We start from the raw sequence: 24,776 nt of genomic DNA on the forward strand, positions 1-24,776 counted from the left end.
GTACTTTCTCTGAGGCTACGAGGCTCCCCAATAAGCCCTTAGTTAGACCACCAGTTAGCTGGTCCTGCCACTCAGGCACCACTCCTTGCCATGGATTCGCACATTGTCTTGATCCTCCACATGATTTGACATGCAACTGCATGGCCTAGTGAAGATGCTTCACTTTCAAAATCCATGCATCCATTTGATAAATATTTCCTGAATACGTACTATGTTCTAGATATTCTTCTAAATACTATGACAATAAACAAGATCCTGCCCTCAAAGACTTACATTCCAGGGAGGAGGAAAGAAAAATCTATACATAAATAATGATTTAACATGGTATCCACTAGTAATGAGCAGCACCAAGAAGAAAAAATAAAGGTTAGAGAACAGGGAGTAACCTGGGGAAGAGGTGTCACTTCAGATAAAGGAGTCAAGAAAGGAGGTAACACTTGAAAGAGACCTGAAAGAATGAGAAAGAAAGCCACATCAAGATTTGGGGGGAGAACATACCCAGCAAAGGGGCAGAGATGGAAATGAGCTTGGCAAGATGGAGGAAGAGAAGGTAGGCCAGGATGGCTGGAAGAGAGGGAGAGAGAAAGAGAACGGGGGGGATGAAGCCAGAGAAACCAGAGCACAGGGATCAGACCACAGATCACATGGATACCTGAGGCCATGGTGAGGCCTTCTGATTATACTCCGGTGTGCTGGAAAGCTGTTGGACAGTGGTAAGCGGAAGAATGATGTAACCCGGTTTACGTTTTTAAAAATGTGTGAGGAGACAGACTGCAAAGCACAAGAGTGAAAGCAGGGAGCCAGACAGGAACCTATGCCATCAGACCAGAGGAGAGATGGACTGAAGTGGCAGTGGTAGGGGTGAGAAGTGCATCATATGAGCATATATTCTGTCAGCTCTTACTGATACATTAGATGGAGAATGTGAGGGAACGAGAGGAGTCAAGGATGACTCCTAGGGCTTCCTGCGGTCCTGACCTGGTGTAGAGGTATGGAATGAGAAAACAAGCATATGAAGATATGCTCCTCACCAGTTATTCCTTTTGGAGATGATTCTTCCTGGCCTGTTAGACCCCAGCCTGAATCCCCAAACCATCATCTGGCATCTAGCCCAAATAACAGATTTTATCATAGGAAGAAATGAAAAGTTTCATGCATATACTCTTTGTAAACTGATCCAGTGACAGGAAATCCCCAGGAAGGTGGTACTAGGGATTCCTGAAGCCTGTCTAAGGCCCCCCAAAACCCAGCAATCACATTGATTATGGAATAAACCAGAAAAAGACCGTTGGTAGGCCTAGCAAATGTGTGGCACATGTATCACCTCCCCTTAACCTCCAAGTCCAAGCCCACACTCATAAGCCCACTGTAATCAACAATGTCATTTTTATTCAAATTAATCACAGTCAGCCTGACAGATGATTGCCATTCTGGCTCCTGATTTATCATAATGGTCTAATTCTTCAAGCTCTGACACATCCTTAGGTATCCTTTGACAATCTCCTGCCTGGGACAGCTTTCAGCCACATTATGAGTGGCACAGAAAAGGAAATCTATTTATTAATAAGCTTTGACCCAAACACTTTACATGGACCGTATTTTCACATTTCAGCACAGTTGATGACAGTGTTAGTCATACCCAGGCACACTCAGGCACCTCAGTGGCCCCTGTACTCACTAACTCACCACTGTGTTCTCCCTAACAGGTCTAGTTCCTGAGTGATTCTGTAAGCCTCACACCTTTGTTTACCTCCTTCCCAACCAGGACCCTTATCTTCCCATTCTCTCTACAAATGATGCCAGGAGGTGATAGTTACATTTCGTTCTGCCAAGACATCAACCAGCTGATGTGCAATGTCCTTATCCCATAAAACGATGCCTTAACCCAGTAAAACAGATCACTCTGTAATACCCTTAAGGTAACATGTTCATAATGGGAATTTTTGGAATTGTGACAGAACTTCTGGGAAGAAAGGTATTTCTGAGCAGGGAGTTTTTAGCACTTTTACACGCTTTACACCAGATAGACAAGGGTCCAGGTGGGTCTCTGTCTACCACTGCATGCCATAGAAAGCCAGCCTTTTACTGCTTATGACCAAAATAAAGGAAAGGAGTCCTACTAAGAACCATTTTTAACAGTCTTTGGGAGAGGAGAAAATTAATATGCTATCCTGACTCTTCCAAAGCTCTTCAACTAATACTGTACATATAACACCTCAACTTCTAGGTATTACTTGGAATTGATTTCATCCACACCAAACTGCATGAACAAACGGCCCCAAAGGGAAATTTCTTAGCCGTGTATAGTACTCTGACCACATCCTGCCCAGAAAGGAGGGGCTGAGTTGTGGGTCACTGTCCAAGGCATTTAAACGCACAGTCCTTTTTTTTTTTCAGTTGTTTATTTTATTTGGGGCTATGCACTTGGACTTTTGAGAAAATTCTTAAATTTTTTTAACAAACCCCACCCACACAAATAGAATGACTCACCCCAGAGGGGTCTGAGTTGATGTCTGGTAAGGCAGTGAGATTAAAGAATTGCTTTAAAAAAGCAATGTCCTAAATTATCCCTGTAGCAATGGCCTCTAGGAAGAAAGGCCCAGAGAGAGGACATCCAGATACTCTTTCATAGATATATCAAAGTCCCATCAGAAAATAACGGCACACTCAATTTGTGAAATATGAGAAGAGTTTATGATAAAGAGGCTCTTTTCAGAGAACTGGCCAGGGTATGGGGGAACAAGAAATAGTGTAGCATCTGGGGCAGCAAAAACAGTACTGCCTTTACTGTCCCTAGGCCTCAAGAGGCCATGAGAAAGAGCTGTTTCCAAGGAAAGAGAATTGTGAGGAGAGGGTCCCTAACAGGTGACAGGAGCTATGACTCACAGTATTAGGATCCAGACAGTCCACATTGTCCTCACAGGAAGGGAGCAGAATAAATACCCCAATTTCACTCTTATCTGATTGCCAGATCTGCTGGTGCGTCCAACTAGCCAATTTCAACTGGAAGCCCAGTGATCAGTCCACAGGTCAGCCTTCCAGGGCACACATCTGGGTGGAGAAGGGTGGGCACTGGATCTGGGGGGAGGGGGGGAGTGGGAGGTGGTAATCAGAAGACACGCAGCAGATATGGTACATTTGTGTATAGGAAAATAGAGCAAGTCCAAGAAAAATATGACAATGTTTTGAGCCTTCTCTGGCTCTAAAATTATATAACTCTATTTATTTTTTAGTATATAATTTACAAATCTCTTTCCAGATTACCCAAGCACTCCTTAAAAAAATGTTTTTAAATCCAGGGTGGGAAATAGGCTGTGTCTCACATGTCAATTCCAATCAGTGGGTTGTACCTTCCTACATGGTCTTGTTGAGGACTGGGAGGCCCAACTTGGCTTGGCAGTGCTACAAGCATGCCACTATGAAAGTATGCACACCATGGACTGTGGAAGGGCAAAAGCAGAGAAGTCCTCATATCCAGATCCATATTCATATTCATATTCAGTGAACCAAAGCAGAAGGAGAAATTGGGAATAATTATCCAGGTAATCTGATTTAAAATAAACTTATCCAAAATATTCCCTTTAAAGTGTGTGCATGTTTATGTATTTGCATATAATTTCAATCTATCTGCTTTCTCTACTACAAAATTTTTCTTATATGAGTATAGCATACACTATTATCATGTCAGCTTCTGGGAGCATGAACAGTTGATACTTCTGACTGTATCCGACTGATAGCTTTTATGACCACATGTCCAAATGGCACAGGTGATCTTACAAAATGACTTGTTACTTTTAAGTTTATTCTCCTGACCTACCGTTTACCATAGTCCACTATGGTAGTCATGAGCTATATGTGGCCATTTCAATTTAATTAGAATTAAATAAAATTGAAAATTCAGCTAGCCACATTTCAAGTATTCAATAGGTGTATATTAGTGCAAATATAGAACAGTTCCATTACTGCAGAAAGTTCTATGGGAAGCCTCTGTTCTAGAATCCAAGGCTTATTGCTGGACACAATTAAAATGATGTCTGTAAGCCTCACTTAGGTATTTTTTATTAAGCTTTTTATTTTAATGCCAGTGTAATATCAGTTTCAGGTGTGATTCAACAATTCCATGAGCATCACCTGGTGCTAATCCCCGTCACCTATTTCACCCATCCCCCCACCCATCTCCCCTCTGGTAGCCATCAGTTTGCTGTCTATAATTAAGAGTCTGATTCTTGGTTTGTCTCTCTCTGTCTTTTTTTCCTTTGCCCATTTGTTTCTAAAACTCCATAAATGAGTGAATCATATGGTATTTGTCTTTCTCTGAGTGACTCTTTTCACTTAGCATTATAGTCTCCAGCCCCATCCATGTTGTTCCAAATGGGAAGAATTCTTTTTTTTTATGGTTTAATAATATTCCATTGTGTGTGTGTGTGTGTGTGTGTGTGTGTGTGTGTATACCATATATATATATATATATATATATATATATATATATATATATATATATATGCCACATCTTCTTTATCTATTCCTCTATCAGTGAACACTTGGGCTGCTCTCATTATTTGGATATTGTAAATAATGCGATAATAAGCACAGAGATGCCTTATCCCTTTAAATTGGTGTTTTTTTGCATCTTGGGGGAAATACCTACTTAGGCATTTTAATATTCCTATTATGTATCAGGCAACAAATTAAGTGTTTTATAAATATTATCTTCTGTGTGTGTGTGTGTGTGTGTGTGTGGTGAGATACTGAAGATCTGTCAGGATATTTCAAGTGTAAAATATGGTGTTATTTACTTACAGTCACCATTCTATACATTAGATCCTCAGAACTTATTCATCTTATAAGTGAAATTTGGTATCCTTTGACTTACATCTTCCTATTTTCCCCTCCCCCAGACACCAGCAACCACCATTACTCTGTTTATATGAAATTGGCTTTTTTAAAAAAAATTTTTAACGTTTATTTATTTTTGAGACAGAGAGAGACAGAGCATGAATGAGGGAGGGTGAGAGAGAGAGGGAGACACAGAATCCGAAACAGGCTCCAGGCTCTGAGCAGTCAGCACAGAGCCCAACGCGGGGCTCGAACTCACAGACAGTGAGATCGTGACCTGAGCCGAAGTCGGATGCTTAACCAACTGAGCCACCCAGGCACCCCGAAATTGGCTTTTTTAAAAAGATTCCACATGTAAGTGATACCATACAATATATATCTTGCTCTGTGTGGTTTGTTTCACTTAACATAATGCCCTCCAGATTCATCTGCACTGTTGTAAGTGGCAGGATTTCTTTCTTTTTCGTGGCTGAATAATATTCCATTGTATAAACACCACATTCATCCATTGCCAGACATGCAGGTTGTTTCCACATTCTGGCTATTGTGAATAATGTTGCAATGAATGTGGGAGTGCAGATACTTCTCTTTCAGATCCTGCTTTCATATCCTTCAGATAAATACCCAGGAGTGGGATTGCTGGATGATATGGCAGTTCTATTTTTTTAATTTTCTGAGGAACCGCCATACTGTTTTCTAGAGGGGCTGCACCAATTTACATTCCTACCAATACTGTGCAAGGGTTCCCTTTTCTCCACATCCTCCCCAAAATTTGTTAGCTCTTGTCTTTTTAATAATAGTCATCCTAACAAGTATGAGGTGATATCTCTTCATGGTTTTGATTTTCATTTCCCTGATGACTAGGGATGTACCTATTGGCCATTTGTATATTTTCTTTGGAAAAATGTCTATTCAGGTCCTCTACCTGATATCTCACCTAACTGTCACAACCACTGTGTGAGGGAGGAATTATCATTCACATATTATAGATAAGGCCACGGGAAGCAACTTAACCCTTAACCACAAGGAAGTAACTAAAAGAGCTCAGATTCAAAACTAAATCTTCCTGACATCAAAACTCATGTTCTTTACCATTATATCTGCACCTGCAGAAAAAAAAAAGGCAACTCTCTTGAACAACTCACTTGTTTTGTGTTTAACACCTGAGACACCCTAGAGATATTAACTAAGTTGAAATGCAGTTTATTTTCCAAACCAACATATTTTCCTACATAATAGTCACCTGTTGTTCAAAATGTACAATAGAGTGAAGTATGACCTTGAATTAGCTTTTCCTCCATCTTTAGTACTGTAAATAGAAATTAATAAGCAAATAAATTATTGTCGTGATACTTGTTTTATCTGCATCAGTCAGGATCCCATCAAGAAATAAATGGTACACTTCAGGAGAGTTTAATAAAGTGATGACTGTTTATCAAGGTGTGGGCAGTATTTAGGAAAAACAACCAGGAAAAATGCATACCCTATGGCAAGCAAGAGTGGGGAGCCATTACTACCCAAAGCCTGCGGCAGGGGAGGACCAAGGGAAGGAAGCACTTACTGGAACCAGAGGGCTGCTATAAGGAAAAGGTGATTGATGAAAGCTGTAGACTTTTGCAGAGGGACACAGTGAACTTAGAGTGACTCAGCAGGGACAGAGCCACCTCACTGACCAACTGCCCTCCAAAGTGAGGGTAAGGTTGTCCACCGAGATTGTCCATACAGTGCAGGCTCCTGGATACCTGGCAAGATGGAAAAGTAGAGAAGAGGGACACATACAAGATACCATGCATATTATATTATCTATTAGTGTTATTTGAAAAAAGACTAAGGACAGCAAAGCATGAGGTTAATGTTAACAGCAATAAGGCTGACTAATGACAGACTCCTTTTCACATCACAGAGAGTCACCATGGCCAGTTAGATCCTCAAGGTAGATGAAATGCTCACCCTCAGGCCCAAGTAGGCATGGGTCTTTTTCCCATCACTAGTTCAAGAACAGTAAGTGAATATTAGACTTCACTATGGGATTTCTTTCAGATACCAGTGCACCAATCACCCAGCTTATCTCTCTGTTCCTGGGCACACCATCCCCTTTTCTTTTCTTTTTTTAAAATGTTTATTTGAGAGTCAGAAAGAGAAAGAGAGCCCACGTGAACACACGAACTGGAGAGGGGCAGAGAGAGAGAGAGAGAGAGAGAGAGAGAGAGAGATTCCCAAGCAGGCTTCGCACTGTCAGCGCAGAGCCCAATTTGGGTTCAATCCCGTGAACTGTGAGATCATGAACTGAGCCAAAATCAAGAGCCCGAGGCTCAAAGAACTGAGCCACTCAGGCGTCCCTCCCTTTTCTTTAGATATGACTCCACGCATGCTATTCCCTTCCCTCGCCTGGTCTATCAATTCCTACCCATACTTCTAATCTCACCTTGGGGATCACAGCCTTTGGGAAGCCTTTCCAGTTTGTATCCTGGAGGCCGAGGGGCTCCCTCCCTGCGACCCCCGCAGCTCTTGATTCACCCTGCCACTAGTGGGAATCAGAATATAGTGAAATGAATCTGTTTACATGTCTGCCTCCTCAGCCTTGGTGGGAGCTAGTGCCTAGCCTGAAAGAGGGTGGTTTTCATTAAATTTAGTACCTAAGTGTCTTTGAAAGGCACAGTTAGGTGCTGTGGGGCTGCGTGTGGGAGTGATGGTGACGTGGGAGGAAAGAAGTAGATAAATAAACAGTAAAGTACCTAATCCCTGCCCTCAAAAGAGGAGTAATCAGAAAAATTACAGGATGTCCAGTTAAATCAGAATTTCAGATAAGCAATAAACAATTCTTCATGTAACTTTTTAAATATATCTCATACAAATAGATTCAAATATTGCATGGTACATACATGAACTAAAAAAGCATTTATTTGAAATTCAAATTTAACTGGGCATCTTGCATGTTAACTTGTTAAATCTGGAAACCCTATTCAAAGGATTCATACTCCAGCTGCTGAAATAAGATGTGACCGCATGGGCCCTTAGCACTGCCAGGTTTAGCAGAGAACACAAGAGTGTTGCAATCTAGTGCCTGGGTGGCTCAGTGGGTTAAGTGTCTTGATTTTGGCTCAGGTCATGATCTCACGGTTGGTGAGTTTGAGCCCTGTGAGGGGCTCTGTACTAACAGTGCAGAGCCTGCCAGGGATTCTCTCTCTCTCCCTTTCTCTATTCCTCTCTCCTTCTCTCACAAAATAAATAAACTTGGGGAAAAAAAAAAAAAAGGCCATTTCAATTAAAAAAAAAAAAAAAAAAGAGTGGTGTGATCTGGGAGCGCTAGTGGAGGCCTGATGGCCGCCTCCCCTGCTTCAGTACAGAGGCTTCCTGCTAGCAGCCCTGGCTTCTCCCAGGCTGCCCAGCTTGCAGAAGAAGCACGGTGTGCTTCAAGCACCCTACATTGAATGTAAACTCCTGGGCTTAAGTCACAGGCAGACCACTGACTGGGTGCATAGCTTTCAGAAAGTCACTGAACTTTTCTAAGTGTCGTTTTCCTTTCCCATAACTGAAAACCTCAGAATTGATTTTTAAAAGGGGAGTGGGTTCCTTTGATATACTTAGGGATTCATACAGGCCCTAGTCTGAGAAAAATTAGAATCTTCCTATAGCTTCTCCACTGCCCCACCCTTTTTCTGCCTCCCATTGCTGACAGACACGGGCCCCAGGCATGAGCCAAAAAACTAATACTTATTTCATGGCTCATCCCTCAGAATCTTCTATATCAGGGGTCAGTAAGCATTTTCTATAAAAGGCACTATGGTGAATATTTTAGGCTTTGCAGGCCATCTAATTTACAAATTATAAACTATTTTAGGCTTTTCAAGTTTCTGTTGCAACCACTCAACTCTTCCATTGTAGCATGAAAGCAGCCAAAGACAATATGTAAACAAACAAGTGTGGCTGTGTTCCAGTACAACTGTATTTATGGACACGAAACTGATTTCATATAATTTTTGTGTGTTGTGAAATATCCTTCTTCTTTTGATTTTTAAACTCTAATAAAATTCTTACCTTGAGGACCGTAAAAAAACCGACAGCAGGCCAGATTTGGCCCTTGGCTATGGTTTGCCCACCCGTGTCCTATAAGACCAAATTGTTAATCTCTGATAAAGTCTTCACCCTGGAAGGCTGGTCTGTCTCCTACTATTTGTGCCCAAGAGCAGAGCTAGGAAAAGGGCTGGTGCTAAGTTCTTACACAGCCCTGGCCTCTGCCGTTAACTTGCAGTGTGAATCCAGGGAAATTATATCACTACTTCCTGTCTCATCCTTCATCTGTTGAAAAAAGGACCTAGGGTGAAGGGGCATTATATTTAGCAAGCTGCTAAACAAAGTGATTGGGAAATACAAATGAGGTCAAAAAGGACAGACACTTAGCAGGGATGGTCCAAGTGTTGAGTAATATTGAAAATAATATGGCAAGAGAAATAGAGAAATTAAATTGTTTTCCTTGTAAATTTTCCACGATGATTTTTTTACTTCATGGAAAGCAGAGTAATTTGTGAGGTCATTTTTCCTTCACACACAATTCACTTTCATGAAGTTTATTTAAAAAAAAAAAAAAAAAAAGGGAGGGGGAATTTCTCTGAGAAACAGAGAAGTCCCAATGCCTGGCTGAGCCCAGAGGGAAGTATTTTCTCAGGAAGGCCATTTCTGTCCCTCCCCTCCCCCTTTCTTCCTATACTTCTTCCCATCCACATCTGGTATATCCCATTTTTCCTAGTTACAGAGAATCCCCATCTCTATTCCTTTTTCCTGCAAGACTGTGGTGCTAACAAATACCAGGTATATTGCAAAACCAGAAACCCCAAAAAAAACTACCATGCTTAGAGGCATCAGAAAGGTAAAAAAAATTAACAAAAATCCTTAAAACTTAAAGAGCACAAAGGGTCAAGTAAACAATGATATAAAACCCCATGTATAGAGAAGAAGGTGCTTGTTTCAATAACCTGGGAATTTTTTGCTAGTGAGACATGGCAATCACCTTTAAATGACAAATCCTACGGAGTTTAGAAAAAAGGGCCTTGCAGGTGACATGAGGGGAAAAGATCAGGTTTTGATAAAAGTAGAAAGCATCCACCAGAATGGAATGATAATTAGAGATAATTATAGTCAAGTACGAGGGTGCCAGAATATGGTGTCTACCCAGCAAGTTACAGTAGGGTCGAACCTCCTTTTTAATCACTTTGAACTTGCCATTTTTATTTCTTGGCTGATGAATTGTTCACAGACAATCTTGGTGTATTTACAGAGTATTAAGTTCAACCAAGGTCAAAGACAGAGATACATTCTCCTTAGAGCCTCATTCCCTCTCAGATGTTTAAGTAAATGGCTTAAGAGAAGCCACCTGGAACACAAAAGGGAACACGAGAATTCAGGGTCTGGTCTTGCCCCTTTCGAGCCAAGTGAGTGAGCACCTAAACTTCCTTGAGCCTCGGTCTCTTCATCCACAGAACGGGGCTAATGCTTTGTTCTACTTACCACAGAGCCCTGTTGTGAAGCTCGGACAACACGATGCATAGAAAGGGCTCTGCAAATAATAAAAATAGAAGTGCTATTTATGATTATTGTGACTGAAGAAGGAGCCGTTGTTGAAATCAACGGCTAAGTTACTGAAGAGCCACTTTGGTTACTTGAACAGATGACTTACAAGGGTTAATAAGCACATGTCTTGGTCACCACTTAGGCCTGGTGAGTCAGAGCCCTGGAGCACGAGGCCCAGGTCATGGGCTCCATGAGACCTGCTCATCTGATTTGGACAGCAGAAGCTTCTAAGTTAAAGAAATCTGGGATTGAATCCCATCTTTACCCCTTACTCACCAGGCAAGTCCCTTATTCCATCCAAGCCTCAGTTTCCCTATCCCTAAAACTGGTACATTAATACTGCCTTGCAGGGTTGTTGTAGGTTCAGAGAGAACATACATAATCTCTAATACCTAGTAGGACATACTCTCTGTTCACCTAGGAACAAGTATTCGAAAGTGAAGAAGCAATCTCTTTAACCCTTACCAGCTATTTTGTAAATGCATGTGGAGATTGCTTATGTAGACAATCCTCTCAGATCTATCCCTGTTTCCTGAAAAACTTTTTTAAAAACTATGGTTCACTAATGATGGGATTTGCATCTCAAAATGACAGTACATTATAAACCGACTTCTTTCAGTTACTTTTCTCATTATAATATGGTCCCTGAGATATACCACAAAATTTTTTGGTAATTTGACCTAAATTGGCCATAAGGTTGCCCTGTGCTCAAAACTGCAGATCCTCACCACCGCCCAGACCTGCCCCTTTGCCACATTTCTATCTCACTTGCCCCTACATTCAACACAACACCCCAGCCAACTGGACATCTCGACTGTTTCCCAAAGCCACCCTCTGCCTGGAAAGCCTGTTACTATCTTACATCAGGCATCCTGGAAACCGACAGTGAGATGCTGAGATCTGCATGCAGGGCTTACTGGGGAGCTCTCAGGAAGCCCCTTGAGGGAGCAAGGGGTGCGGGACTGGGCAAAGGGGGAAGGTGAACCATGATGCGTCCACAACTCAGGCCTCAGTGGATCCCATCTGAAGCTCTGGAGCTGGGGTGGTCCTTCAGGATGTCAGAAATTATGTCAAGGTGCTGTGCCCTCCACCCCCCTTTGACCAGGCACCAGAGGTGAGCTTCCTCCCAGGAAGGAGGTATAACCTTTGGCAAAAGGCAGTTCTCAGAGAGGGATTCAGCTGAGATCCATCAGCAGCCAGCTCTCCTTGCAGCTGGGCGATGTGTGTCTGTCTCCTCCTGAAGGGGCATCTGGGCAGCACCTCACCACATCCACTACTGCAATTTCCAAACCACTGCCCAGCCCTTGAGGCCCATATGCACCACTGCCTCACCATGCAGCCCACTCTGCCCCTGTACTGCCTCCCTCTTCGAACCTGAGATGTGGCCACCAAACCAGGAGCCTCTTGCATTGCCACTGAGTTCAGAGTGCACAAAGCTCACAACATATACTTGGCACTACTTCTCAAAATTCCAGTGAATGTAGAGAATGAGAAAGCTATACCCCTTAAGCACGGTGCAGTGATACACGTTCTTACAGTTACAATTTCCAAGACCTCAGCATATTTAAGCATACTTAATACTTCTTAGTCTTGTTCCTCATTTTGTTTATAGGAAAGAAAATTTCATTGGTAATGATACAATCCTATTCTTACACAACATCCATTGGGGTTTTCATTTCCTTTATTTGCTGAATATTTTTTCTTTATAAAGTATTCTTTTGAAAATATAACAAGAAGTACTATATACTGAAAGGAAAAAGAGTAGAGAAGCAGGGTCAAATTAGTAAGAAATCTCCCAACTTATACAAAATTACACAAAAGTATCAGCCATAAAGAAAATATGGTTGTAAAGAGAAACCAACGTGCCATAAGTGTATCTATCCAGCTCCCTTAAGAAGTGAAGAAATGGGCTCCTGGCTGGTTCAGTGGGTAGAGCATGCGACTCTTGGAGACACAGAATCTGAAGCAGGCTCCAGGTTCCCAGCTGTCAGCACAGAGCCCGACGTGGGGCTTGAACTCACAAACCACAAGACCATGACCCAAAGGAAGTCGGACGCTTAACCGACTAGGCCACCCAGGCGCCCAAGAGCGTGCGACTCTTGATCTCAGGGTTGTAAATCTGAGCCCCATGTTGGGCCTAGAGATTATTTTAAAAACAAATGACGGGGCGCCTGGGTGGCTCAGTCGGTTAAGCGTCCGACTTCAGCTCAGGTCACGATCTCGCGGTCCGTGAGTTCGAGCCCCATGTTGGGCTCTTGGCTGATGGCTCAGAGCCTGGAGCCTGCTTCTGATTCTGTGTCTCCCTCTCTCTCTGACCCTCCCCCGTTCATGCTCTGTCTCTCTCTGTCTCAAAAATAAATAAACATTAAAAAAAATTAAAAAAAAAAGAAATGAAGATTAATGTCATATTAGTGTCATGATTTCACATATTGGAATACTTTATTGGATCAAAAACATGAAAATGGTTGCTTTGCAATAAATAGGTTACATGAATGAAAAAATCAATTAAAATGAATTAATGAAGCCAAATTCTTCTATCAAATGAAAGAGATATACGTGTGAAAGACATATACGTTTATGTTTATACCTGTTTATAAAAAAGTATAAATTATGTGCTTATATATTTTTATATGAATGTATATACAAATGTATATATGTGACCACATGCATGTGTTAGGGGAATACACACACATATATACGCTTCCCTAACAAATTATTATACAGGTGTTGTTTTTTGGAAAACTACCCCTGCACTCTGACAGACCATTGCAAACTGAAGGGTTAACATGTATCCAGCTCTGAGTCAACAGTATGGCCCTCTACATATGATCCCTGCATGCTTCCAGATCTACGACAAAACACCCTACACGGCACCAACCTTAGGTCCAGGCAAGTGGCCCAATCCCATCAGAGCACCTGTGCAAATGTTTCTAAGTCTTCCTCAGATGCCTGGGATCTCCCAGGGCTGGCTAGCAGTGCCATCCAGGTCTGACAGCCCCATCCCAGACCAGTGCCTGCAGGGGTGCTAGCCTCCACTTCTTTTCAGGGCACTCTCCAAACCTCTGTCCCAGGGTGGCTTCAATCAGATGCCCCAAGGAACCCCTGACCTCACACCTTTCGGTTTTCTGGGGCCTGTGGTCCAGATGTGTTCCAGGAGGTTAGCCTGGCAAACAGGTCCCCTCCCCCTCAATAGCCAGCATGCTGTTTCCTTGCATACGACTGGGCTGCCAGCGTGGGTGCTGGCATATTGACTTTGGGTGACTCATTCACATCGGACATAGGATTATTCAGGGCAATGGGTGAAGTAACCACTTTTGGACTTGAGCCTGGCATTTGTGGGCTTGTCAGTGTTCCCACTGCAGTGCTGCCTCCAATCTACAAAACCCCAGGGTAGCGGGGTGGCAGCGGGGCTCCTTCAACATCAGGACGCCCCACCCTCATTGTTGGCCTAAGGGTAGCCACTGTCCCCTGACACACTCCTCGCCACATGTCAGTCTACAGGAATGCCTGAGTCCCTCATCTCCTCCAAGGTTTTTGGAGACTGTTAACTGTATCACATACCCTTGTAACACATGTCCCCTTGTCTCTGATCAATGTGCTAACATTGCATTTTCTCATGTTGGCTTTTTTGTAGGTATGGAACCACTCTTCTGCTGGGCCCGCAGGACCCTCTCCCACTGTCAACACTGAAGGAGATCACTAGTCTGCAGCACCTGAGAGAAGACATACTTGAAGATGTGTTATTCTACATTTACGCTATGTAATTGCAAGCAGTCAATTTAACATGACCAAAAAAATAAATGACTGTTCCCACTTTTCTGCATTGTCCGGGTAAAACTCACCCTTGCGGTCATCGGCAAAGAAGCTTGGTTAATGATGCTTATGAGTCACTGGAGGCCCATATTCACGGGCAGCGCAAAGAGGATGAGGTGTCATGAGTACCGACCTGACCAGCACTGAACAGAGGACTGTGGGAGAGCTGAAGAGGTAAAATCAGTCCATACTGCTTTAATACCAACAGGCTCCAAAGAGTGTGGGGACTAATAATGTATTTCTTACCTTTTTCCCACAGTGGGAGATATGAAGTTAGCCAGGAATGGTGCATCTGACAAAAAGGAGAAGAGAGAGAAGGTCCCTGGACCTAAACAGGAAGAGCTAGTGCCCAGAGAGCATGAGGACCTTCACAGGTGCTGACTGGACACATAACAAACACAGAAGTAACACTTGTTCATCCATTATTCTAAATCTTCACTGATAAATGATTATACCTCACAGGGGTCCAGTGACTTTATGTTTTTTAATCAAAGTGTTTCTATAAACAGGGCCCTGCAAAAAAAATATATTTCTAGAGCCGCGTACAACATAGAGGTGGCCCTGATCCTATGAGTTTTTTTTTTTTAAATCACCCTGAAACCTAGAGATACTGAATTAACAATACCTTTCTCAAGCCTTTTTTTTTTTTTTTTTTTTTTGGCATAGCAAATCCTCTGAAGGCTTTCCAGATTGTGACCAGTATCAGTATGAGAGTCACTTGGTGACACTTTGTAGCAATAACGGAATGCCTTCTAATGGAATTCTGAAAAATAGATGGACTCAAAATCAAAATAAATGTTGAGACCAATAAGACCATTTCCCTTGACCCTTGTCAGTAATATTCCCCCATGCTCTTCATTCTTACCATTCTTACCTATGTTTGTTATCCACTATTTTAAGTGAAAATTCTATGATGGTTTTAAGTTTCAAATATACATAATTAATATTTGAAGACAACCTAGTATTGCACTGGCTCAGGATGCTCACTACAATGGACTCAGCTGCTTCATCTTCTTTTCTTCCTCTTACTTTGAAGAAGTTTAAAACCTAAACATACCAATAAAAATGTTTCCTGATTTTCATAACCTCTGAGAAAAGACTCCCTCACTCTGTCTGGTCACCCATTCCAATACCTAACAATGTCCACACTGCTCCCACATGAGGAACTCATCCTTGATCTGATCAACATATCTCTCAACCAGGGTCCTAACCAGAGACATCCAATGGCCCCATCCTAGTCTACCCAGGCAAATACAACATTTTTTAAGGGGCAAGTAACTTTTCTACAAATACCATGCCTTAAATCCCTTTGAATTTACCTGCTACTTTCAAACATAGACTCAAAACATTTATTTCTTTTAAAATTTCATTCTTAGACATGCTGATAAATCTCTTCCCTCCAAGAACATTTAAGCCCCTTTGATTAACTCTGTGGTAAGCTATGAACATCAGCCCATTTCCTTTCTGGTATTTTTGTTTTGGTTTGGTTTTTTACTCTTCCTCTAGTTGATTTTTTTTCCTATTTGATATCGAGCTCTCCTGGTTTTAGCCCATGTGAAAGAAACATATCCTTTAACCTCATATCTGTTGTGGGGTTTGCTTGACAAATTCTTCTCAATGCCTACATGGTAGAAAAATAAAGTTCCACTATGCCAGCTTGGAAGTCCAACTCCACTGTGGTAACACACTACCACTGAGCCCTCTTTCCCACTCCTTAAAACTGCAGAAGAACATGTTTCCCCTTTGACCTCCCCAACCTAATGCCCAATGGCTTTAGAGGCTTTGACATCTAGAGATGAGACGCAAAATCTAGAATACAGTGACTCACATTTGTAGCAGTATTGAAATTTACATGTTAAAAATGGAGCTTTTTATTCACTGTAAATGAACTTAAATTTGTTCACAAACTGATCGTGGAAAACTTAAGTTTGACAATCAAGGTGAGCTTAGTCATGGGTTCATTCTGGTCTCCTTAGGACAGGATCATCATCATTTCAGGATGTTTCCATCCCTTTCTTTTATTGTATCCCTATGGGGTGATCCACGTCAGGGGAAGGGGCTTTTGAAACTTCCTGATATTAGGCCAAGGTCATCAGTAGGTGTGATATTCAAAATATTTAACAAGCAATAGGGTACAGGCACCAACCAATCACCAGAATAGGCACCAAGTGACACAAGTGATAGGGCCTTGCTGGTGAGTACCAGATGATGTCAACCCTGTCCATCAGCATCCATCCAACACTGATTTCTAGTGGAACTTGTTCTATGACCTTGTGACCTACCACTATGGCATCCATGGTTGAAAAACCTGCATCCTACTGCTCTGTTCTCAGGTTGATGGGTCTTTGAAGGTCACACAGATGACTCCAGAGACTTTGGGTTATTTGACATCTAGACATGAGAAAGGAAAATCAGACTGCAGTGACTCACTTGTAGCCATTACGAATTTTGTGTGTTAAAAAATGGTAAATGTAAATGGCCACACTCATCTCAGGGGAATGGGGATTTTTGAATCTGGCATCTCTAGGGGCTGCAGGCTTTTTGGGGTGCTACTTAAGACTTTCTCTGCCTAGACCTTCCTGTCACCTTTTATACTTTGCTACTGCAAAACCATGCTGGAATGGACTTACCTACAAGAATTGCTTTCTTTCTCTTGACCTTCATCAGGAATCAAGGTACAGGGCCCCAAATCTATCCTATCCTATCCTATCCTATCCTATCCTATCCTATCCTATCCTATCCTATCTTATCCTACCCTATCCTATCCTATCCCATCCTATCCTCAGGTTCCCCAAAGGCTCTGTAGGAGGGAAGCAAAGCACTAAAAACTTGCTTCAGCTCCTCATTAGCCTCTAACTTCTGTTTTTCCCCCTGGGTACCTGCTGCTCAAACCTGATCTCTTTTGGGCAGCAAAATACTCATGTGGTTTGGTATAAACTCGGCATTGAAACTTCCAAAATCTTAAGCTTTCCAGCTCAGGCTTTTATACTAAAAGTCTCAGCTTTCAAAAAGTATTCTCTCTTTGAGAACTTTAAAAAATAAGTTCAGAAACTCAATTGACTTTTTGGGATCAGCTATTTTAGCCTTCTCCTAAAGTAATAAATTCCACTGAAACAATGGGTGGAAGGCTGCAAAGAAGTAAGGAAATTGTGAAAAAAAAGAAAACATATACACACACCTGTCATTATCTCCAAACTGTATATTTTGCATACATTTTGGGAGAGGTTCTTTCGGTATCCAAGACAGAAACCCAGAGGTCCACAAAATAATTTATGTGGATAAAAAACAACCAATCCTTTACAGTTTGTTGTAATTCAGATGTGCATACCAACAGTTACTCAATAAGATGTGATGAAGATATTTAAAATGTAAAACATCTTCATTATGGAAATTCTACTCCATTTAATACACTACGTGTTCAATAACCTCAACTCAAGAAAAATTCAAGATGGTACTCTTTTTGTCCCTCTGCTTTCTTTCCCCAAAGAAAATATTTCAAGAGACCACACTCCTCACATATGTATCATCATATTCTAAAAGCCCTCTCTCTCTCTCTCTCTCTCTCTATATATATATATATATATGTATGTATATATATATGTATACATATATATATGTATGTATGTATACATATATATGTATGTATGTATATATACATACATATATATACATATATATGTAATAAATATTCTGTCCCTGAGGGAAAATTGAAAACAATGTTCAGTTTCCTAGTTAACACAGGCATTAGCATGGGTCTTCCTTATAGTCAGGTAGATACAACATATCATCCTGGCAGTAAAAGTGGAATCTCCAAAGAGGAGAAGGAGGAGGAAAGCAAAGGGTACTTATTTTTGTAAAGTAGTTCACAGGGTACAATAAACTCTTCCTTTGATCTTGTTTGACCCTGAAAACAACCTATGCAGTAGGTGAGGCCGATAATATTATCATTCCTATTTTAAAGTTAATGAAACTGATGCTCTGGAAGATTATGTCTTGTGCAAGGTCACATAGCTAACAAGTGATGAGCTAGGACAAATACAAATCTAGGTATTCCGATTTTGAAAATATATAAAAGGTATACCTTCCCCTATACAAGCTGACACGAGAAGAAATGTCACATGAAAAGAAGTGAGAAAACTGGAGAGGGAAGAGTGATCTTAACTGACTATAATTCAAATATCTAGAAATTCTCCCTAGAGGTGAATGTTTTAACTCAGGCTGATGTCCACAGTTAGCATGATCCATGGCTTTCGGGATTAAATGCCCCACTCCCAAATTGCAAATGTCATTCAGGAAATCCTAAATCAGCTTCTTTTACTGAAATGGGTCCAGTCATGTCCCAGAGAGCTCTCTCTCATTGCAACACAGTCTCACAGTTACACTGAATTTTGTGACCACTCACAGGAGGCAAGACCATGTAACAAGGTACTTCAGATAAAGACAGACACTGTCTATTGGCACACAAAGGTTTTGAAGCAGTCACATTACCTAAAATAAGACCCTCTGAATTTTGTAATTACTCAAGTGGATTGAAAGGGAAGGTGGGTTAGAAGTTGGGTGGAATTAATCTGGAAATCCTGGGGGAGATGTGTCATTTGGGGTATTACAGGATAGTGGTGAAGCTGCATGAGTGCATGGACTTTGTCTTCTGTGTTCACTGTCACCCCACGTGCCTATACTACTACTCAGCACACTTTAAGGGCTCAACTAGACTTGGATGGATGGATGGATGGATGGATGGATGGATGGAAGGAAGGAAGGAAGGAAGGAAGGAAGGAAGGAAGGAGATGGACAGGGGAGGAAAAGGGGGGGGTCTAGAGAGGGGAAAAGGGAGCAGAAGAAGGAAAGAAGAGAAAGGAAGTGGTGGGAAGGGGAAGGAAAAAATAGGGCAGGGGAGGTAAAAAAAGGAAGGGGAGGAAGGCCTATGCCTCAGGTTAATCACAAATCAGTATGTATCTGTTTCCTCACCTATAAAATGAGGGGGAAAAAAACATAGCCCTTCCCTCTGAAAGTTGTTGTGAGGATTAAAAGAGCTAATACACATAAATCACTTATAAGAGGGCCTAATACTCAGTTACTGGTACTTAGTTACTACAACGAATATTTGATCTTCATTAGTTCCTTCAAGTAATTAGCCAAGGTAGCCAACAAAAGGGGATATTGTTACTGACTGGCACAGAGAGAAGGGAGCTAAATTAGAAGAATAATTCATGGGAAATTGGTCAGAAGGCCTGAAATCTCTATCATAAAAATTCTCGATTTCATGGGAGAGTCCAGAAGATCTGGGATCAGGCTCTCAGGCAGGAATGAGAAGACTGTGTGGTGTGTTATGGCAGGGCCTCATCTCAAGCCTCAGTTGGGTAAATGCAATCAATAACATCCTGTCAGTAACTTTGTGGTCTCCTGTAAATACAAGGTACCTGAATAAAAGATAAAAACTGTCATTTCCTCTCTCAAGTGTAGCTTGATGATTTATCTATTCCTTTGAAAGAACCAAACCAAACCAAGCAATTGCTTAAACTTTCCTGGTTATACATGCCCATTGTGAAATATGAGGGGAAAAGTGGTGCAAGATGGTATGATATTCTTAGGACATTTGCCAGGAGGAACACTAGAAAGAATGAGGACTAATTAACTCAATCCAATGGGCAGGTCATTATAATTACTCCTAAGACAGCCTACAAGGGAAAACGTGTCATGGGCTGTTTAATCAACCCTGAACTGCGGGGGTGACTAGTTATAATTTAGGTGTTTTCCAATTAGCTAATACAAAACAGTAATAAATGGCCAGCTGCATTCTCAACAGATGCTTCCACATACTTAAAGAGAGTAGAGTTCTTTTCAAACTTCAAACTTGGCCTGGGATGCTTAAGAAGAATTTTATTTTTCAAAATTATTATTATCAAACCCACGATCTTCAAAGAAACTCAGGCTCACAAAAGCAATATGAAAAATCAATGAGGTGGAAAGTGAGTATTGTTTTAGTATATAGGCAAGCTTTTGTGAATAATGAATCCTTTAAATGGGGACAAGGTTCAGGTTCAGGCGTAAAAGACCAATTCACAACTGGCCTCCCACCATTTGCAATATGCTCTCACTCTGATGGGTGGGGAGTATCATATTCAACACTGTCTACATTAAAATCTACATAAGACACGTGACCGAGAACTTGGTGTTTCAGATGACCCCATGGAGAAACATTAAAACACTCTGGGCAGGCAACATAGAAGCAGCGAGGGCTTCCCAACTCAGGCTCAGACCAAAGGTTCCTCTTACCTCTGTCAGCAAGGTGAAAACAAAGTTTGACACCGTCTAGCCCAGACCTTCAGAACCAAGTCCTTCAGACACACACGTAATAATCTTACTGTGATCAAATATAAGGGTGAGATAAATACTGTTTTTCCTATGCCTCATCCTAGTATTTGAAAAATCTATACTCCAGCTCATTTGTGTAAACAACACTAAGTATTATTTTCAAAGACATCTTTCTGAAGTCACTGGCTGATTATCTGAGAATAATCTTTACTTGTTTATCATTTGGGTAAATATTCAATAAAAATTAAAGTAAAATTATATCCCCTCAAGCCCCAATAACTAATGAGAAAGAAGCATGCAGAAAAGAACTTGACCCTTAAAGTCAGACAAAGCTAGAGTAAGATCTCAACTTATTAGATAGAAATAGAACCTGGAATAAGTTACTTGACCTGGAAGAGACTGGGTTTCCTCAACTATAAATGGAATTAGGAAGCCTCACCTTATAAGGTAGCTGTGAGAAACAGTACATATGCCAAAGAAATAGTAGGGGATCAATAAAAACTCCATTATTGTTGTGATCAACACGAAGATTTTGTAGTAATTCAACAAAGACAGGGCATCAGAAGACCTAAGCAAAAAGGCCCAAGACTTAGCAGTCTGATACTAGGTAAATCAGTCAAGTTCAATTTCCTCATCCTTAAATGAAAATAACAGTTGGAATCCTTGTAGAGTATATCATTTTAATGGTGAAAAATAAAAATGTAAAAATGTTTACAAAATTAAGAGCACTACATAAAGTATTATTCATATAACTCATGTAATTCAAATACCTTGTGTGTGTGTGCGTGTGTCTGTTGCTGCTTTCTCTGTCCTGTTGTCCGTTGGATGCCTAAGAGTTCTGTTCTCACGTGGTTGGATTCTGCCAGTGTGGTGGTGGCAGCACCAAACCACTTTTGTTCCCTACCCAGTTGAAATAGGACATTTTTCCAAACTGAGATTTGACAATTCTAGATAGGATGTGACAGGTGCTTTTGAGAAAAAGTCTCCTCCTGGAAATCTCAACCTACTGAGGGTTTAGAACTTGTCCACCACCACTGTGACGGTCTCTGATCCTTTCTAGATGTGTCCTGTCTCCCTAACTATGAAGTACTCTTCTTGAGGCCAGGATCTGTATCTTGATTATCTTTGAACCTTCCCATCATTTCCTATATTCTCTTTACACGCTGTTGATTAATTCTAATCTCAGATAAATCCTTCTTTTTAAGCACTTATTACCTGTCTGAGTTTAGCAAAATGACTGTCCAGCAAAATAATGGAGGACCTTGAGTTTCTTCATCTTATTAATGGGATAACCATACTTGATGATGATGATAATAATACTAATTATAACAACATGTATTGGCATTTTACCATAGCAGAGACATTCTACCAAGTGTTTTACAAATAGGACTTCACTTAGTTCTCCCAGTAACGTGATGAGGTAGCTTTCATCATCTCTCGTTTACAGAGATGGAAGCCAAGAATGAGGAATAAAATAACTTACTCCAGGAGTAAAGTAGGCTGCCTGAGTTTGTGGGTAGTGGAACCAGGATTCTGACCCAAGGCCATGCCACCTTAATATTTCTAACACTTCTGGTTTTTACTTCTAAACCAAGGTTTCAAAATTTACTTCCAAATGTCAAAGGCCTGTATACAAGCCTATTGCTAATTGTGAGAACTTGGTTTGTGGATTTGTACACACATTTAATTAATCTCTCTCTTTTTATGACCCAAACCCACTTATCATTTGCACTGTCATTTAAAAAAAATTTTTTTTTAATTTTAGAGAGAGAGAGCAGACACACAAGAAGGAAAGAGGGGCAGAGGAAGAGAAAGAATCTCAAGCAGGCTCCATGCTCAGCATACAGCCCAATGCAGGGCTCGATCACCTGACCCTGGGATCATGACCTGAGCCGAAATCAAGAGTCCTAGGCTCAACCTACTGAGCCACCCAGACGCCCCAGCATTGTCATTCAAAGTAATGAAACTGGCCTAATTTATAAATAGTCAGTTTCTCCAGTTTGTGCCAAGGAAGCTTCCTGTTGGTAGGACTCATTTATCCATTAGGTACAACAGGCACAGTGCCTCCACCCAAAAAAACTTTCAGGGGACCACAAAAATCTTTTACTTTCCTCTAAAGTAAGAAGAAATAAATGAACCTTTAGGCTGAAAGAAATGTTGTGATAGATAACATTAACATGTTGTCTTATACCAACACAGTCATGAAATTTAATGATTTACTTACTTATTTAATTTTCATGGAAGAAGCAGCCACAATGGCAAAAACATTGAGGGCCCCCTGAAAGTCTGACTATGGCCCTGCCTGTTGTCTCTGCAGGATTTTCAGGCACTCTGTGTTATTGATGCAATCTTTCATGTGTCTCTCCCATTGCCCCCAAGGTCACACGACCACAGCTTGTCACTTCAGGCTCTGTGGATGTCAAGTGTGACAGAGTCTGGCTTGTAAAAAGCACGACAGCAGCTCTTTAGCATAAACAGCATACCCTGGGAGACTGGTGCGAGTTGTTAGAAGGTGGTTTCCTTCTCCCTTTCAGCATGATGAGGAAACACTGCTACCAGGGTGTCTGCATCACCCATTGGAGGAGGGTTTTCTGGCCACAAAGTGTCTAGCCACGAGAAAACAGTCTACGGCAAAAGGATATTACAGAGAGGAAACAAAATGTCAGGAAAACCCATCTTAACTGCTCAATGGGAGCACTCAAATCTGGGGTTCTAAGAAATGTACCTGTCACAACCAATAATAATAACAGCTCTAGATCGCCTGGCAGCCAAGGCTCTAGAAGGGGAGACTTTCCCCAACTTGAGGCTGTTTTGTGGCCATTCTTCCCCTCTCCCTGTGCCCATCATCTTGAGCTCTTTTTAGCAAGCTCAGATTCCAAATGTCAGCCCAAAATATTTGCAAAGCTTAAGGCGAACCTCGGGTTGAGACAGCACCCTAAGGACAGGATGAGGACTATTTGACCCCAGTTGGGCTGAGGATCCATTGAGACCTGTGGATTTTCACTTTTGTTACACTTGAACTATAATGACCTTTATCCTCAAGTCTGGCTTGTGAGTAATGAATACGAAGCCCTCCTCTCAGCCTCTTAGTTTAAAGAAAGAGGAAGGAAACGGTCCATTGTTTTTCTAACCTTGTAGTTTCCTAGTGTGAGATGGAAAACTGCGGATGGCAAGTGAAAGCAGCAGGCATCTCTATAGAAGGACATCCGGTGAGGCCCAACCTGCTCCTGAGGGGCACGTGTTGATTGTGGGGCAATGGGGGACAGGGCTAAAAACAAACTGGAGCAAGTTTCCTTAGTAAATATGTCTGAATACTCACGACAACCAACTCTTTACTCTGAAGCCTAGTGTACAGTCTGTCCATTCTGTATCTTAAACCCAGGGAAAGAATACCTACTTGCGTTTATAACAAAGTGGGAACATGCATCAGATAGCAATTTTCTCCAGCTCTGAGAGAGATTGTGTTGTACCCAGAAGAGCTAAGAGGGATGACCAAAAGAGTTGGAGGGTTTTTTTTAATATTGTTCTGTTCATCCACTACTTTGTTCAAAAATAGCTCTCAAGTTTGTTCAGCACAATTTGACCTTCATAATCATGCGGGTGATTATGAAGCCCCATTAGAGTTTTCAAAGCCCTTTGTACATAAGGGGCCTTTAAACATTCTACTATAATAAAAACAAGCTCATAAAAATCCCACACGTTTCACACAGACCTTTGATAACCCATCACATGATAATGACCCTGAGTAACTAACAGTCTGTACTACATACAAACGAGTAGCTCAGAAGTAAGTTTTTGTATCTTATCATCTCTGGCTAGCGTCGTTTAGATCCTTAGAAGAAACACACACACACACACACACACACACACACACACACACACACGCGCGCGCTTTGCCCATAGATGAAAAAATTCCATGACTCATCAAAAATAACCCCTGCCTTCTCTGGCTACCACCTTCTCCCAAGTAAGTTTGTCAGATTAGATGAGGTTTGTCAGTACTCACATGACAGGAGTGCTTCAACCCTGGTCCTACCTATCTGGGGGATCCTTGCTCCCTTCCTCTGTCTGGGTCTTAGTGTAGAATCAGTGGAATTCTGTGCATGTCTCTAGCACTTTGAGGTTGGGGAAAGCTGAGCAGGGACGTGCTGCCTACCTCCTCTCAATCAGGGCATTGCCCCTTTTGTGTTATAGGTAGTGTCCTGAATTATCTTTCAGTTGAAAGAAAAAAGGTTCAACACCAT

At 41.5% G+C, this 24,776-nt stretch overlaps 1 long non-coding RNA gene across 2 annotated transcripts in view; it reads right to left on the minus strand.

Moving 5' to 3' along the window:
• LOC147575953 (uncharacterized) overlaps window positions 1-17,693 on the minus strand; it is a 57,346-nt gene extending 39,653 nt beyond the window's left edge. The window contains exons 1-6 of one of the 2 annotated variants that reach the window (XR_015241619.1): window positions 16,526-17,693; window positions 15,092-15,264; window positions 14,464-14,509; window positions 10,342-14,383; window positions 6,398-6,578; window positions 2,887-3,078 (exon numbers count right to left, since the gene is read on the minus strand). This is a non-coding gene — a long non-coding RNA (uncharacterized LOC147575953). Of the gene's footprint in view, window positions 1-2,886; window positions 3,079-6,397; window positions 6,579-10,341; window positions 15,265-16,525 lie in introns of both variants that reach the window. The other variant, XR_015241618.1, reaches the window with a different exon arrangement.
• Window positions 17,694-24,776: the final 7,083 nt, after the last annotated feature.

The sequence above is a fragment of the Puma concolor genome, chromosome D2, assembly GCF_028749965.1.
Source record: "Puma concolor isolate L17-30 chromosome D2, mPumCon1.1.hap2, whole genome shotgun sequence".
Taxonomy (NCBI): Eukaryota; Metazoa; Chordata; class Mammalia; order Carnivora; family Felidae; genus Puma; species Puma concolor.